Genomic DNA, 14,673 nt, shown 5'->3' with positions numbered 1-14,673 from the left:
AAGGATTGATTTAGATATTGGGTGCATAGGTATGTGGTAAGCCATGAGTGGGATAGGTGAAAACTTTCTCAAGTGGATTTACGACATATGAAGCAAAAGAGGTTTGAGTATAGGATAGGGGTAGTGGTTGCGGTTCAATTTTACTAACAGGTAGAGGATCATGTTGAACACCACTACTACTACAAGCAACCAACTGATCAATCATGCGCCGTTGTACGGTCATCTCCATGCTTAACTAATTGAATTTGTTTAACATTTCGCTCAGTTGAGTTCCCAGATTTGCAAGGTCGGCTGATGGCGCTGTTGTAGACCTATCGGATGATTCAGGATGTGTATTCATGTTTACACTATTTCTCAAAACTCAGCTACGTGATCGTGTGATGATGGGACTTCTTTGTGTAGTTATGTTTGCAATTACCTGAAAATTTAAGAAAAATCTTATTTAGATTCCCTTCTTGATTAACTGCTAACAAAAAAAAGAAAAAAATGCGAGTTAGTAAAAATTAAAATAATTCGAATGCATGTCCTATTGGGGAGCCTTTTTGTGCCAAGAGTAGGTCTAACATGATGACATGATGCAACACCTTCAAAGTGGGACTCGTTTATCAAACCTGCTTTTGACCACCATTTTGCACAAAAGAAAAGTCATTTCATATTTCCAAATTTTTCATTTTTATAAAATTATTTATATCATTCCTCGGAGACGGTCTCGTACAAAGTCATTAAACCTTTTCAACCTATCTATTACAGCGTCTTTGGATTATCTGGTATGGGGATTGCTCATGTGTTCCATTTGATTGTACAATTTCCCATATTTTCTTTTCAATTCTTGGTGTTTCTCAAGCATCTTTTCACATGCTTTCTTATGTTTCTCTGCCATCTCCTTGCTATCTTTGACAGACCCTTTTAGTTGCAAATTTTCTCTGTCTTTGGTTTCAATAATGGCCATCAATCTCTTGACCTCCTTGGATGGTTCATCTTGCAATTCTTGCGTACTAAAACCCTTAAACCAATCCTCATATTGCAGATTTACTAAACCCTTTTGCTTGAGTTCCGAGATGTACTTGACGTGCTCGTCGTTGGACAATGTCCCCCAGGGTTTAATGATAGGAATCTTCATCGGAATTTTACTTGGACACATCCCTTTGTCAAAAACAAAGGTGAATTTGGTTAAATCAAATGTATACGGTAATTCTTAAACACGGCCCAACTGTCGGAGAAATCTCTTCGGAGTATAAGTCATGATACCCTGGGTGTCTAACAATGGAATAAATTCTGAGGCTTTGGTACGAAGTACGGGTTTTATACAATTTGTCCAATTTAAAATCCATCTAACATTCTGATCACGCAAGTTTTTTAAGAAATCCACATATTCAGATGCTCGGCAAACCATTTTCATTAACCTTCTTGTGATGTGTGACTATTCAATTATACCCAGACATTGACAGACTATCAGGAATAGGTGATCGCCTCATAAAGTGTTCCATGGCCCATATGTGCAGAACTAAATTTGATTCATGAAAGAATTTTTCACTCTTTTGGCAAGTAGTGCAAGCTATAAAAATATCGGCTAAGATAGTTGGAACAATAGAGCATTGTCTATCTTTTATCCCTAGAAACAGATCAACCATAACTTTGGTGAGTTTAAAAGCTATCTTCTTGTCTTTTCTCGAAAAAAGGTAAGTTCTGGCCATAAGTAATCCATATATCCACAATCTTTTACGTTCCAACATTACCTTGGACGTAAATAAAAAATCTCCTAAATATCTCTTGAACCTATCTCTCAATACAAATCGGTCGAATAGAAATTTCACATCTATGTCTTGATCAAACCCTTGTATTACGGATTCCTTTAATCCAGTGAAATGGCATAACTCGGTTTTGCTAGACACAAAATGGAAATATTACAACGGTACCATGAATTGGTAAATTAAGAAGGCTAGATACCTCCTCAATTGTCACGGTCATTTCCTTCTTGCCTACTCTAAATACGGAGCAAATAGGGTCCCACAAATGTATCAAAACTTCTACCAAATAGCCATCCGATTTGATATCTTTGAAATCCCCAATTGGTCCTAAGTGAGAGGTCACTTGGTTAATTTCACTAGGTGAAAGTAATGCGGGTCACCTCTGTACCTCAATCGGTGCTACTAACATTTGCTAGACTCGTCGAGGGCGCTCCATCTAGAAACAAGAAATTGGTGTCAAGTACCTTACCTACAGGTCCCACTTTTTCGGTTAAATTAGAATTTAAATGTGTAAATCCCAAAACAGGATTAAATACCTATGGGAATATAGGGTTGGCTTATTCTTATCATGGGATTCCCTAAATGGCATTCCCTTCTAAAGTTTATGTATGATGCCAATTTATTAAAGCAATTAAATATGCAATTTGAAATAAAAACATGACCTAAGTGACCCTTCGTATGCCAGGATGGGCCTAAAATGATGTGCGCTTATTAACCTACGAATGCAATAGATCAGAATTTAAACGTGCAATAGCCTACCTAAGAGGATAGGTTCTAAAAGAGTATCATGCCAACACTCTTATTTTCTAGCATTTGTGAATGCAAAAGACAAGAAAACAAGGAAATGTTAGTTCAACACATAACACGTTGAGACAATTAGATGATACAAAAAGCAAAAAGAAAAATAAGGAAAGAGGGTGGAATCCCTCCCATTGTGTCTAGTGTTCCTAGCTGGGTAAGTTTGACACTATCCTAGATGATTTCTAATATGGATGCATGAGATTGGACTCACTAATGCATCCAAACTCGATAAGCTTTTAGGCTCCCAAACTTTTAGAACAAAGCGAAGGATCATTAATCCCAAGGTCTAAGAGTTGGTGGTTCGAGTGATCTCTTGAGCATTGCTACGCGCACGTCGTGCCACGACTAGGGGTGTCAACGAATCGAATCGAGCTCGAATACTAGTTTGATCGAGTTCGAGGTCGACAAAGTGCTTAAGGCTTGAGATCGAGCTCGAGATCGACGAATATTAGTTTTACATGCTAGAATTTGATTCGTAAGAAATTCGTGAGGATCGAGCTCGTGTTCAAAATTGCTCGAATTGCGATCGAGCTCGAACTCGAGCGGTCGAGCTCGTGTTCGAAATTGCTCGAATTGCGGTCGAGCTCTAACCATTAAAATTGTGCTTGTTTAAAGCCTGCTGAACCAAACAATCTACTATCCTTAAGCAGAATTTGTCCTTCATTGAGCCTTTTATCTAAACCAAATCACTTTGGGAGTGACATTTTCTAATAAATTTTGTAGGGGAAATGACAAGCTGATGCAAATGCAAAAACTTCAAGTATAAATCACAATTTATATGCAAAGTTACATCGAGACAAAATGCATATGCATCACAAAAATGGATAGACTTGATACAATCTTGAAAATGGAAGATACAAGCTCTGCCATACATTACTGAATAGCACTGTTTGGGGTCCAAACTCGTCCATATGATTGAGAATTTAAGACAAGCCAGCTTTAAATATCAATTTAAAGCCAAAGCATCAAACTGTCAAAAATTTTGCAGCCGTTATGCCAAGTTGCCAACCAATATCCAAATTCATCCATACATATTTTAACATCAAAACCAGCATCCAAATTCAAAGATAAGTCATACAACCAACATCCACCAAGTCACACAAATAGAAAAAACAAAGACAAAGTGTCAACAACTCAACATTCAAGTAAATGTCTTCAACAGGCAATGTCAATTGTCAAGAAATAACCATACTTAAAAAAGTGAAACAAATTTTGCAATTAAAGCAGTAAAACAACAACTTCTTGTCCATTCCACGATAATCCTTTCCAACTTTCCAATTCAACTGCAGGCCCTATAAAAAAAATAATTTAAGTAATAAAATTGTAGTGGTAAAATCTAAAACAAGATATTTGAAGAGGAATCGAAGTGTTAAATACAAACAATGTACCTTTCCAATTATCACATTCATTTTATGGGAAGTAGAATCTCTTTTGCTGCCTTCAATTTCTACAAAATAATAATAAGAATAACAATAACAATAAGTAATAAACTAATTTTGTATCAATAACATGAATTTGAAATAAACTTACTTTTATCTTTTTTTTCACTCCATGAATGTTTCGGCACCAATCTCCGGCACACATAAGCATTTCTACAGTTTCAGGAGCTAGTGAGGCTCTATAAGAGTCAATTACTCTTGTTCCAGTGCTAAATGTAGCCTCAGAAGCAACTGTAGTACTCTTCCACCAATTCAAACAATCAAATTCATGTCGCGGCATACTTGAATCAATCTTGATTGGACCCTTTTCCAAATAGATGAGTAATTCAGATTCTTGAGGCGCTCCAGTTTGATATTCCCTCACATACTCATCAAAATCATCCCAACCCGAACCAGAAGCACTGCTTTCAGAAACACTACTTGAAGAAACCTGAGAATCCTTTCTATTTCCACCCTCACGTAATTCATTTGCTTGCAAATATTCATTGTATAATTCAAAGACTAGCATTTCTAACCTTTTCAATATTTTGCTGAGCTTCACTAGGTGGAAAAAGTTTAGGAAAGCAATATTCTATAGCAGTCATTTTCTGTCGAGGATCTAAGACAGCAGCCACAGCCATTAATAGATTACATTCTCCCCAATACTTATCAAATTTGAATTTCATCTTTCTCACCATTGCTCTTACGAAATCATCATCATCATTAGCCTTACTATCCAAAACTAGCTTTATTCTCTTAACTTCTTGAAGAAACAAATTTGAAGTTGGATAGTCGCTACCTGAAATGATGTTCGTAGTTGCCCAAAATGTCTCTAAAATGCTGCATACTTTTTCAACTTTCTCCCAATCTTCTTCGGATGGACAGCAATAATACTGTACATCTCGTTCTCGATACATTGGGTAAACCTCTTTGAATTTGATTGCACAGTTCAACATCTCGAATGTAGAGTTCCACCGTGTCCTACAATCATGAATAAGCTTTCTTCCGGGGAGTCGAAGCTACTGCACAATTTCTGAAAATAAAATTTGTCGACTTTCTCTTCGGCCCACAAAGTCAACACTGTCACGAACATTTTCTACTATGTCTACAATCTCCCCGAGACCATCTTGCACCATCAAATTCAGCACATGACCACAGCATCGAACATGAAAAATTTTGCCACCACAAGCTAAGGGGTTACACCTCGAAAACGTATCCTTTAGTAACCGGACAGCCACATCATTAGCTGAGGCATTGTCGACCGAAATTGTAAAAATTTTGGTCTCGATGCCCCACTCTTTGACACATTTGAATAGAGCGTCCGAAATGTCAATACCTCTTCGAGGTGGAGGAAGATTGATAAAGTTCAAGACCCTCTTTTGTAGCTTCCAAGAACAATCAATCCAGTGCCCTGTGATCACCATATACTCGATCTTCTGGTTCTTGGACTTCCACAAATCAGTGGTTAAACTTATTTTCTCAACATCCTTCAACTGATTTTTCAATATCTTTTTCTCAGCTTCATAAATCTTCACACAATCAGCTCTACAAGTATTACGAGTAAATTTTTTCCACTCCGGCATCCCTAGTTTCTGCATGTAGTTGAATCCCTCTTCCTCTACAACGCTAAATGGGTGTTCATGCATCAACACCCATTTAGCAGCTGCCTCCCTCATCATCTCCATCTCAAACTTCCCAGAATGTAGTGGAGGAATAGGAAATATAGCTGCATCAGCCGGTGGAAAATTGAGCATTGATTGTTGAGAAGCTTGTGATAATTGTCTTAAATGAATCTTTCTCTTCACACAACTGTTGCTATGTCTTATCATACTAGAAGTGGTCCCCGTTGCAGTCCGGGCTAATTTAGTTAGGCAGTGAATACATTCTGCCTTTCTTTTTCCTTTTACTACAACCTCTCGAAAGTCATCCCAAGCTTTAGACTTTTTTGCTCTTTTGCCTTCTTCAGCCTCCTCCGTACCTGCTGCCCACTTTCTCCATCTCCATCTTCTCTATTTTCAGCTTGTTGGTCATCGTTAGCCTCTTGATTTATTGTTTCATTACCTTCCTCACTAATATTGTGTGAGTTTTGAGGATCGGCTTCCATTCTTACCAAATCTTGTTCTGCACTATTTGCATTAGAGGAATCTTTCCCTGACATGACTCGATTGGAATAAGATTCAAGTGGGGTTATGGGCTGACCTGAAAATTATAACAAAGAAATTTTAGCTAATTTTCGAATCAAAAGCTGCACTTGGATGAGAAAAAAGAGCTAATTCTAACTAGTACAGCGAATTCCATAACGAGTTCATCCCAGTAGTTTAACATTTTTAACTAATACAGCGAATTCCTATAATACAAGGAAAATTAATAATGAAGATAAAAAAAAGTTATACTTAACAAACCTAAAAATAATCAAGAGGGTTAAAAAAGAACTATAGCAGGCAGTGCAACAGTCATAGATCATTTTAAGTTGGTTGCTTTTCTTTTCTTCCAAGAGTTAATAAAGATTGAGAATAAAAACTAGAACAAACTAAAACTAACTTCAATGACAAAGGAGGAGATAGATATAAATTAGTGCTTTTATCTTTTAGTTAAAGGATGAGATAGATATTAATTGAGAATTTCATGGTTTAGTGCCTTTTCTGTATATTTAATTTTCAACATTAATAAAGTGCTATTCCTGAAATCAAAGCTCTTTCAAGTACTTCTTGTAGAATTCTTCTGCTTGCAAATAGACTCACTGCCTAGCAGTTGAAAGGATGTCTACTTAACATGACTAGTGTTAAATGTAGTAAAGTGGCAAATTTTGCTGGTTCTAGCTAATAGTCTACTGAATAACTTGCTTTTCCTGTTTGGGGTAGATACCTTGTCATCTTGTTTTCAGCTTTCATATTGCATGTTATATTGACTGATACTCACGTGAAGAGGTCCTAAATTGCATCAGGTTCATATGGAGGCTGAAAGAAAGGCAATGCAATTGCCAGGGGATACAAGCATGTTGCATGGTCTTCCTTTTCATGATAAAATCAGTTACAAAGTTGCAAACAAGGTATATTCTGGCCAGTGAATATATATACTCAAGCTGGTAATTTACTTAAATAATTTCAATTTTGATGTTTAAGAGTATTGAAATGTAACTTGGGCGTGTTGTTTGAGCAAGTAGACTGTTTATTAACCAGATTTTTTTATAAATATTTGGCATTGTGGTTTTGATAGAATTTGGCACCTTAACTCGGAAGTGATGATTAAGAATCGGCACTCTTTTGGAAGTAGCAAACTTATATGATTCTTATTGTACTAATGAATCAAAGATGGGAGTATAGGATTTTGAAAGTTCTCAGCACAATGCGATATTAGGAGTTTAGCTAAATCGCATTGGGAAATTCGTGGAAGAGAAAAAAGGTTTGTAGGTGAAATATTTTTAGCACAATTGTGGGATTAATGCAATAAATTAATTACAGATTAATCAAATTACAACAATCTCTACAATTTTAAGACAAACATAGAATTTAACCAAACTTACGAATTGTAAGATTCGAATTCAAGGGCTCAGAATCCTAAAAACTGAACTTTATGGTTTTTAATTTTCTGTAAATGTACATAAATCAAAGTCATAAGACTCTAGTTATGACAACAATGATTATTATCATGGTCGGTTCCAATACAGAAGGGAAGAGAAGAACTCAACCATTAGATTGTCATCTACCATTTTGGGAATGCAAATTAAATGCAAACGAAAAAGAAAAAGAAAGGGTAGTTATGACGCCCCCACTTCTCCCAAGGGCGAACCCGAGGGTATTGGCGGGACGCCTGCCTAACTCGCGTCAGGACTCAAAAACACAAAGCAATAAAACCAGATAAACCAAAAGAGTACTATTCACAATAAATATAACCCGAAAAGAGTTCTATTTACATCCTCAAAAGGAGTTATCCAAACTACCATATTACCCTAATCAAAATAGACAGTAGACCTGAAGGTGGGTTCTTATACAGATCACAAAAACAAGAAGAAACATCTTAGTTGTCCGGCTATTACAAACCAAGCCTAACTAATCTAGTGATAATGCCAAAAGTCCCCTGCGTCGGCCCCTGTTAAGAAAAACAAAGGGAAATGGGTAAACTATATGCTTAGTAAGTAAACAGGGGTAAAAACATAAATTTCACATTAAGACGAACAATTACATCACAAAGATGTCAAATCGAACATATAAAAGTAACAACACAAGTTAAGGATACAGGTTGGCTCCAAAGCCACGTCATATGCCATGTGTGACCTCCTGTCGACACTCCGTTGACCACCGATAAGGGTCCGTAGAACTTCACTTGTACTCCCACCTAACACCTTATCACCCTCACTGGCCAGTCACCTCACGAAATGACTCGAGCAAACGAAACGAAATTGAACTTGATTCACAAGTTCAATTCATAAACTTGGTTCACAAACTTGGTTCACAGAACCACAAACTTTGTGACCTTAAGACTAGGTTGGACTGGTTTGGACCAAGCCCCGACCGGCTCGAATAGTCCGTTGAGATCTTGAGATCGGGCCCAACAAAAGTCACCCCGAACTACTAGCTCAAGGGGTTCAACACCAGAATAATTCATATATACACATCTCATAAAGAAACACAAGTGCAAGTTAGGGTTTAGGTCGAGTGTGATCAAGTACATTCTCGCCTAAGTACCCTCTCATCCACACCAAAGCACATAAGAAAGTTATACACAAAACGGCCTGAATACTTACAGAAAACACAAAGATAGCACATGGGCAAAAATCACTTCGCGTGTGATAGCTAGTAGACCTCACCGGCTCGGTCTAACTCGCCACCATCTGTAATAAAAGGTTGCACCACATTATTACATAAACCACTACTAAAGTACATAAATCAAGAAAAACGGCAAAACGGGCACATGCACGCACGGAAACGGCAAACGAAAACTGAAACGGCCGGCAAACGGAAACGGGCAAATTTGGCACCTAGAACTTTTTTGATCAAATTTCAGGCAATGGTTATCAGATCGAGGTGTATAGGTACCGTTGCAAAACTAAGAAGAAGGGCTACAACTTTCATGAAGACAGTTCAAGCCAGATCTCAATGGAACTAGGACAAAAATGCACAAGACAGTCCCAGCCGTTTAAATTCAGGTTACCGAGCAGGCCTGTTTGAACGACTATAACTCATGACTCAGAAATCGGAATCAAGAAATTCTAGAGACGTTGGAAATCTCATTTATAAGGCTATAACGTTTGTGTTTTGACCAAAAGCTGAATCAGTACAGAACATAGGGAAAAATGGGTCCAAAGTTCCTGTCAGAACTGTCCAACTTCAAAGGCAGTTCTGACACCCGATCTTGTTTTGGGTATAACTAGAGCTACGGAACTCGGATTTGGACGCACTTTATACCGTTCTGAAGCTGAAACAAAGATCTACAAGAATTTTGAAGACCTCAACACCCAGTTCCTTAGTTATCAATGTGAACTGAGCACGGTCAGCAGCAAAATCAAGAAACGTAGCACAATTCAGAGTTTAGAACAGAAGCGAGAGTTTTGGCCATAACTCAGGCTACACAGATCTGTTTGACCAGAAATTTTGTAGGCACAACAAGAACTTAAGAAGCTAAAACTTTCATGTTTTGAGCAAACCCTGAATCAATATGTAGCACAAAGAAAAATGTAGGCAAATTCAGATTCTGGACTACCTTGTTTTCCAGATTGAACGGTTTTCGCGCGCCGCAAACGCATGGTCCGTTCTATGGTTGTCATAGAAGTTTTCTAACTAATTTCATACCAAATAAACACACATATACCAGCTCATACATCATACACAATTGATCCAAAGATTCTTCATGAAATTCCACAAAAACTGTCCAAACACTAACCACAATTTCTAACCTAGCTTTATATACATCACTGAACCTAATCCAACCATTACTTAGCCAAACCCTATCCAACCCAACCCTAACCAAGCTAATATACCCTACCTTAACCTAGGGTTTCTTGATTCAAACCAGCCCTTGCTATCAACCAACCAAACAAATGAGGCAAATCATCAAACATATCAATTGCAAGTTAAACAACACAAGTAACATGTGCATCATTAAACCCTAACTAGGGCGGCCATAACCAAAAGTTTTGGAGCAATAAACCACCACTATAATCCATGGAAACATGTTACCATCACTTCATAAACCATATTAAGGCTCAACAACAACCATACACTTCATTTCCAACCATCTCAACCATCATTAACCAAACTTAAACTTGCAAGAGCTTTCTTACCTTCAAACAAATTTAATAAGGGTGCAAGCTACTACAACAAGCTCCCAAAGAGATTCCTCCAAACTCTAACTTCAAGATTGATGGACAAAAGTTGATGCACCAAAGAAATTTTTCTTCTCCTCTCAAGCTTCAAGTTTCGGCCCTCTCTCTCTCTTTCTCCTTTTGGTTTATTATCTAGCAAATCCTATGGTGTATTATAAGTCAAAGCTTATGGAAGATACTTTCCACCACAACCAATCACATAAAAGTTCACACTTTGTTTCTTAACCCTTACACCTTCACTTTGTCTTTCTTACACTCTTGCCCATAAATATATATGAAAAGCTTTCAATAACTCCATAAGTTACAAACTTAATTTAATCTAAAACATTTAATCACACTTAATTTCTTTACTAATCATCCTCCTATAGTAATCGCCTATACTTAGTCATACCTTATCTCACATAAAAGCAAATAAACAACAACTTTCTTATCATAGGAAATATTAAGGGTTGTAAACCGAACTTAGCGTTCTCATAACCATAACACTAGAGATTTTTTTTCCTTGTTTAGGGTTTTCTAACTTTTTCAAGTCATTTAACCTATATAAAATGGATCAAATCCTATACTTACCTGTACTAAAACACACACTAGCATAACTAACTTTAACTGTAACTTGAACTTATGATTAATACAACAACTAGGGTTTTATGAATAATCCAACTTAGGATTTTCTAACTAGCCCTAAAATCCAATTTGATCACACAAATAATTCACCTCACCTACTATGAAGCTTAAGAACTAACCGGGGTCTCACAACCTCCCCCTCTTAGAACAATTTCGTCCTCAAAATTAATTTCTTTGTTCGTGAACCATAAAATGTAGGGTTTATAAAAGAGTGCGTGGCATTAGGGTCTATTAAACACTTGCGGTGCGCCGAAAAGAGAGAGCGTAGATTCGATGACTGCCGAAGGGTCAGTCACCTCTTGTTGACCCATTGTATACACTCTGGCCGGTACTTTGGGTTGATTTCTCCCTGCGTTTGTCGGCTTAATTGTGGTCCCTTCTGTCGGTGACTTAGATCCCTCTTGCTGCATCTTAGGGCATTGGGCAATCAAATGTTTTGTACTACCACATTTAAAACATTTTCGTACCTAACTATTTTTCCAGCAGTTATCGCCGGTGTGATTGGCCCCGCAGAAACCACAGGTTTGCCTAATTCTCGCACTTGACCATCCACGATGGGCACCCCTCTGGGGCCCTTGCCCTACTTGACATCTCCCAAAGTTACATGGTTTGGGGTCCCTGCGAGTCGTGGACCATCTGTTCCTCGACCCATCTTAGAAGATGGCTCGTTTCTCAAGCTCTGTCCATCGGTGAAGTTGCTCGAGCTAGGTTGCCTCCTTTTTCGGTCATAGAAGGCTTTGACTTGTCCATTAGCAGTTTAAATTCTCTGAACCTTTTCTAGTGCTTGGCTAAATATGTTTAACTGAGCGGCTGCTAGTGGCTCTTGAATCTCCACATTGAAGCCTTGAATGAAACGACGGATTCGCTTTTGCTCCGTTAGTACCAAATCCGGAGCGAAGCGAGAGAGTTTCGTAAATTGGGTTTCATATTCCGCCACACTGGATGCCCACTGACGCAGGCGGATAAAGTGATCCTCACGTCTCTCTTGCACAATGGGAGGTAAGTATTTCTCATTAAATTCCTGAATAAAGTTGACCCACGTCCAGGGGGTCTGTTCCCACTCCCACTTAGCCTTAATCACAGTCCACCAAGTTCGGACGGCCCCCTTAAATTTAAAAACAGCAAAAGATATTTGTCGCTCCTCCGAATACCTAAGCGCGGCAAATATATTCAACATGCGGTCCAGTCAACCCTCTCTAAATTAGAGTTGAGTCCACCTATAAATTTCGGAGGGGCAAACTTTTGAAACCGTTCTAAAGCACGGTCCTCTCCCTCCTGATTACCCACATTATTTCCAGGGTTTCCGGCATTACCTCCCTGGCCCTGAGCCTGTTGGTTAGCCATTCGTTCTAATAGGTCAGCCATTCGCTGGATGGCTATAGCTACCTGATCCAGCTCGTTCTCATTTTCTCCTTCGGGGCCTCGTCCTCGCCCTCTACCTCTACTTCGATCACCGGAGTCCATTTAGATTCAAAAGTCTATAAATTGAAACATAGCGTGTACTTATTATTCAAAATATAAACAAAATAAAGAACACAAAACATTTGCACAAAAGACACGCAAAACATAAGTTCAAAATATTATACTCAAATGTATACATATATTTACAAAGTCACACCAAAAGATACGCAAGTTATCTGACATCCGGTTGGTACAAAATTCATTATTTACATGAGCATCCCGGCTCCAAAAATATAGTCAACCACCAGATAACAAAAGAAACCAGGCATATGGGTTATAACAAGAACAAACATGTTAGATAGTCAGAAGAAAATCCCAATAACTGCCCTACGAGCCTCCCCTAGGGCACCAATTCCCAACGGAACCTAAAGTATCCACCTCGTCCATCAGCTCTGGGCCCGTATCTCGAGGTGGTGCCTCCGTGGCTATATCTAACAGGACCTCACAGTCCAGCATGATACCCCGAACCCTCTTCCTCAACTGCCCCTTCAAAACGAAGAGGTGCTGGTGTGTGTCATGGAACTGACAACGAAGAGCGTCCGTCCTCCCCACCTCAATTCGGAGGCCCTGCTCCAAATCCCTAATGCACATAGCCTGCCCGTGGGCAACCTCTCTAGCCTTCTCCAGTTGTTTAGCAAAGCGATCAGCCGCCTTCTACAGGCGACGTCACTCGTCGTCCACTGCCAGGACGACTTCGTCGGGGTAGCCATACGTATGGCGACACTCGCAGGGTCGGTGCAGCATCCGACCAAAGGGTGAATACAAAGTGTAGGGTTCCCCAGGCCTCCTCTGATATCGGATCACCCGCCTACGCAACACTCGGTTCACCGGACCCCCCGCACTCGGAGGTCTCAGTCCCGGTCCCGATCCTATGCCGCTAGTTCACGCACCACTAGAACTGCCCGGATCCATACCTACTAAACATTAAGTCGTCAGTTCACCGGCATTTCAGATTAAAATATACCATTCATCTTAATTGAATCACAAGGAATCAGATATGCCTCGTGCGTATCGTATATGTCCCAATTGCCCAAGTCTTCTAACCTAGGCACTCTGATACCACCTGTGACGCCCCCAATTCTCCCAAGGGCGAACCCCAGAGTATCGGCAAGACGCCTGCCTAACTAGCACCCGGACTCAAAAACACAAAGTAATAAAACCAGATAAACCAAAAGAGTACTATTCACAATAAATACAACCCGAAAAGAGTTCTATTTACATCTTCAAAAGGAGTTATTCAAACTATCACATTACCCTAACCAAAATAGACAGTAGATCTGAAGGTGGGTTATTATACAGATCACAAAAATAAGAAGAAATATCTTAGTTGTCCGGCTATTACAAACCAAATCTAACTATTCTAGTGATAGTGCCAAAAGTCCCCCGCATCAGCCCCCGTTAAGGAAAATAAAGGGAAAGGGGTAAGTTATATGCTTAGTAAATAAACAGGGATAAAAATATGAATTTCACATTAAGACGAACAATTACATCACAAAGATGTCAAATTGAACATATAAAAGCAACAACACAAATTAAGGATACAGGTTGGCTCCAAAACCACGTCATGTGCCATGTGTGACCTCCTGTCGACACTCTGACGACCACCGATAAGGGTCCGTAGAACTCCACTTGTACTCCCACCTAACACCTTATTACCCTCACTGGCCAGTCACCTCACGAAATGGATCGAGCAAATGAAACGAAATTGAACTTGATTCACAAGCTCGATTCACAAATTTGGTTCACAAACTTGGTTCACAGAACCACAAACTTGGTGACCTTAAGACTTGGTTGGACTGATTTCGACCAAGCCTCGCCCGGTTCGAATAGTCCGTTTAGGTTTTGAGATCAGGCCCCACAAAAGTCACCCCGAACTACCAGTTCAACGAGGTTCAACACCAGAATAATTCATATATACACATCTCATAAAGAAGCACAAGTGCAAATTAGGGTTTAAATCGAGTGTGATCAAGTACACCCTCGCCTAAGTACCCTCTCATCCACACCAAAGCACATAAACAAGTTATACACAAAACGGCCTGAATACTTACACAAAACACAAAGATAGCACAAGGGCGAAAATGACTTCGCGTGTGATAGCTAGTAGACCCCACCGGTTCCGTCTAGCTCGCCACCGTCTGTAATAAAAGGTTGCACCACATTATTACACAAACTACTACTAAAGTTCATAAATCAAGAAAAATGGCAAAACGGGCACATGCACACGCGGAAACGGCAAATGAAAACGGAAATGGCCGGCAAACAAAAATGGACAGATTTGGCACCTAGAACTTTTTTG

The sequence above is a fragment of the Coffea eugenioides genome, chromosome 9 (genome assembly GCF_003713205.1).
Source record: "Coffea eugenioides isolate CCC68of chromosome 9, Ceug_1.0, whole genome shotgun sequence".
NCBI lineage: Eukaryota > Viridiplantae > Streptophyta > Magnoliopsida > Gentianales > Rubiaceae > Coffea > Coffea eugenioides.
This window is presented reverse-complemented; position numbering follows the sequence as displayed.